The sequence below is a fragment of the Electrophorus electricus genome, unplaced genomic scaffold (assembly GCF_041902795.1).
Source record: "Electrophorus electricus isolate QZ-2024a unplaced genomic scaffold, ASM4190279v1 Scaffold208, whole genome shotgun sequence".
NCBI lineage: Eukaryota > Metazoa > Chordata > Actinopteri > Gymnotiformes > Gymnotidae > Electrophorus > Electrophorus electricus.
The window spans coordinates 45,494-49,926 of NW_027658488.1; positions in this window are offsets into that span (position 1 = coordinate 45,494).

Here is a 4,433-nt window from a genome sequence, read left to right on the forward strand (position 1 = left end):
TGCGATTTCCACTCCAAACCTTAAGATGTAATCTATTAGCAAGTTAGCAACATGCTAGGCTAAATGTAGCTCAAGCACGTTAGTGACATTTACTGAATCATTAACACTATGACCTGTTTCTTTCAAATCACCTGTGTGGGAAAGTTTCCCAGTGACCTGAGTGGTGGACGAGGACAGTGTGTTGGTGTTGTAGGGTGTGTGTGCTAAAACACATGAACATGCACATTCAACAGCATCACCCAGATGTGCCAGATGTGTTTGTTGCTTTTGTCCTGTTGCACCAAACAGTGATGCCTAAATGGAGTGTGAAGAAGATCTCTTACAAGTAAGGTGCTTTTCAGGATGTGGAACTTGGAATCTTCTTCATATATGTATATATAATATCTGAAGAAGTTATATTTATTTCTCAGGTGGTTATTAGTAATGAGTGGAAATGTGCTCACTTGTTTATTTCTGTTTATTTATTCCTCACTTGTTCATTCTGTGTATGATTCAGCTCTTGGTCACTACACACTTGATCAGGAAGGCTGGACAGCCCCCCCACACACACACACACATGACCATGCTACTTTTTGAGATTCATGGGCTTTACGTTCTGCTGTGATCCAGCTCTGAACTTCATGGTTTAATCAGTCAATCACTAATTGACTCAGCAGGGATTCTGAGGAACAATGTCACATTCACTCCAGTGACACTGATGTTTCAGAGAAAGCTAGATGCTCGAGGATAAAATGAAATGTGATTTTAATCAGAAAAGGATAATCCATCACAGTCAAACTCAGGCAAGGATCAGAACCAGTACTATAGGATAAACAGAGCCAGGGAGCATCACAGAGAGGAACTAAAGTCCAGGTTGAAATCCAGAGAGACAAAATATCTAGGCAGACAAATCCAGGAGGGGCACAAAACAGAAGTAAGCAATCAGAAATAGTTCAGAAATACAGAAAGCCAATATATAACATTTACAACATTTAACTCACACTTTTATCCAAAGCAACTTACAGTTATAACTGAATACAATTTAAGCGATTGAGGATTAAGGGCCTTGCACAGAGGCCCAACAGTGGCAACTGGCAGCTTTCTAATTACTAGCTGAGTACCTTAACCACTGAGCTAACACTGCATATCACTCCATATGCACAGACATTAATTCCACTCTAATGACCTCAGCAGCTTTCTTCATTTAACCAAGCGTTTGGGTTTCCGCAGGATTATCAAGAAATGAGATACTCCGCTGTAATCTGTAAAGGCATTGGGAACGCAGCACACACTCAGGTGTGTCATACTCTGAACAGACTGATATTAAATGTTCAATTCATTTATTTATTCTTTTGTTGACATATTAATGACTCACTAGCTGCATTAAAGCCATCCGTTCAGCAGCACAGGGGGATTAAGTCCATATATCTGTAACTTCCTAAACAGAGTGTCACATGAATATGACATTTTTGAATGGTGTATCATAATAAATAAAATCAAATTTATTTATGTAGCGCTTTTTAAAACAGAAATTGTCACAAAGCAGTGTTACAAATGTCCGAGTCCAAGCCCCCAGTGGCAAGGAAAAACTCCCTAGAGCATGAAGAAGAAACCTTGACTCAAAGGTGGGGCCCATCCTCCTCTGGCCGACAACAGTCACCACAATAATAACAATTTTAAGAGAAAAGTAAAAAACTAATAATACAATTTAAAAAATAAGCAATTAATGTCTAGTCCAGTTTTCTAGATGTCCTAGTCTTGTCCCGATGGAGTGCACGTGTCCGAAACCCATCCGCAAGAGAACGTCCATCAACGTCCATCAAGTAGTTGGCTGGGGTGGAGGTGTGGTGGGCTACAGCAAGGGACATCAGTGGGTGGAGGGAGTAGCCATGGCAGCTGAGACGGGTGTAGGCTCAATAACATCATGACATCAGGGATAGGTGAGCCTCGGCAGAAAGAGAGACTAAATTATTAGGCATGTCCAGGTACGAGAGTGTGTACGTAGCAAGTTCAAGAGGTTTTATTGTCATTTCAGCTATATACAAGTACACAACAAAAACGAGACAATGTTCCTCCAGGACCATGGTGCAACATAAAAACAACAGTGCAACAGACAACATGCTACACAAGTGCAAACAGTCCAATATAGTGCAAAATGTCATTAAATATACAATAATGTGTTTGGTTTTGTGAAATTGCTGATGAGAACATTAAAGAACAGAAGAGGTCTGGCCAAGCTCATTTGTTCCCAGTTCCTCTCTGCTGGGTGGACATTAGGGTCTGTTGGACTGAAGTACTGCTGAGAGAGTTCTGGAGTCAGTGTGTGTCCACAGTGGTGGTGGAGTTCTGGGTGTAGAGTTGTCAGTGTGTGCTGGGAGGTCAGTGGTGTTTTCAGTTTGTGTTTTCTCTTCACTGTGCTTCATCTCACTGAAGGTGAGTGTGAAATTCTCTCTTAATGCTGAGTGATATGAAACTACATTTTATATGAAACTGTACATTTATGTGTGAGTCGGTGAGTCTTTCTCATCTTTCCTCTCATCAAAATTTGATTCAATGTTTGCTTCACAAATAATCATTGATCACTCCTGCATTTTGTGACTTAATTTTAAATACACAATAAAGCTTCAAAAGGATTATCCTGATTACCTTAATTTACTGTTTAATTTATATGTTTCTGCAGGCTGCACTCTGGTAAAGAGTAGAAGAACATTACATATCCGAGCACATGTAGGAGACTCAGTACAGCTGCCCTTTTCCTGCACTGAACCACACAGCAGACCTGAGAGTTTTACCTGATATAAACACCAAAACTCCAGTTATACATCCACAGCTGGACAGAATCTACAAGGTCATGTGGGAGGGTCTGTTCTACTGCCCTGCTCCTGGACTGGACTACACACCAAACCACACACTCTTAAATGGACCTTCAGAGACAAAGAAATCTACCCCACTGACCAGACTCAGCGTTACACAGGCAGAGTTCAGCAGCTCAGTTATTCTCCAGGAAATGTCTTTCTACTCATATCACAGCTGACTGAGGAGGATAAAGGAGTGTATGTGTGTTCCCTGAACACTAAGGTTGTCAGGAGAGTGTTACTTGATATTACAGGTAAATGAACCTGCTGCTGTTTTCATTTAGTCCATATGCAGTTTTGAGATGAACAGAGATTTAATGTTCTCTCTCTCTCTTTCTCTCTCTCTCTCTCTCTCTCTCTCTCTCTCTCTCTCTCCCCCCCCCCCACTTTCAATACAAACTCTACTCCAATGACCAAAGTCCAGACTAGACCAATACCTTCAACTACAACATCATATCAAAGACCTACTGGAACACACAATACAGAGACCCCAGATAAAGGTAAGAGGTCATAGTTCTGATGCGTTTTGATAAGATGTGAAGATACAATGTGAAACCTCGGCTGTGTCTTTAGTGAAATAGTAACATTTATTCCCATTTTATTTGTTACATTGCACACATTCTCTCTCTCTCTCTCTCTCTCTCTCTCTCTCTCTCTCTCTCTCTCTCTCTCTCTCTCTCTCTCACACACACACACACACACACACACACACACACACACACTTTCCATCCTTATTTATATTTTCCCACTTACAGATTCAGATTCTGCCAGCATGTATCACTTCATCCTTTATCCTGTTCTGCTGCTGCTGTTAGGAATTGGAGTTATCTACTGGAGATACAGAGGTACACACACACACACACACACACACACACACACACACACACACATATGTTGTGCTTACTGTGCCTCATTCTGTCTGGTTTCATTCTGTAGTTCAGAGATGTGGGCAGAGGGAGAGCAGAGACGTGAGGACACAGGTGAGTACACACTCCCCCTTAAGACTGACAGCACGCTGTGTTCGCTCTATTCTAGCTGAACCCATATGGCTCATTAACATGCTTGCACACAAAAGCCACCTCAAAATGCAGGACACAGGCAGGGTAGCATGCTTTTCTCAGCTGTTACATCACTGAACACTGTCCCATTTTAAAGGGTCTTTTCAGCTTTCTTCCTTCATTCTGAAGGCACAAATGGTCTATTCTGTCAGACTTTCAATTTATCACACCCACAGTCCATGTTTACATGTACAGTATAAGGCAGATGTTGTTATCAATATCATCTCACATGTTTATCAGTATGACAGTATGTGTGTTCTCAATCAAACCCGTGACTCTCGTGTTACCAGCACCGTGCACTACCTGTCTACCAGGTGAGCAGATAAGCAGGAGATGGATTACTGGATATCGTACAGAGAACTTCACACTGAGACCTGTTATAATTGTGAACTTGTATAGAAATATATGTGTGTGTGTGTGTGTGTGTGTGTGTGTGTGTGTGTGTATTAATGTTTATATTTTCTCTGCAGGATGATGTAATGTACTCCACTCTAGTGCACAGTAACACAACCAGAACAGCAAAGGTCGAAGACACTGCAGA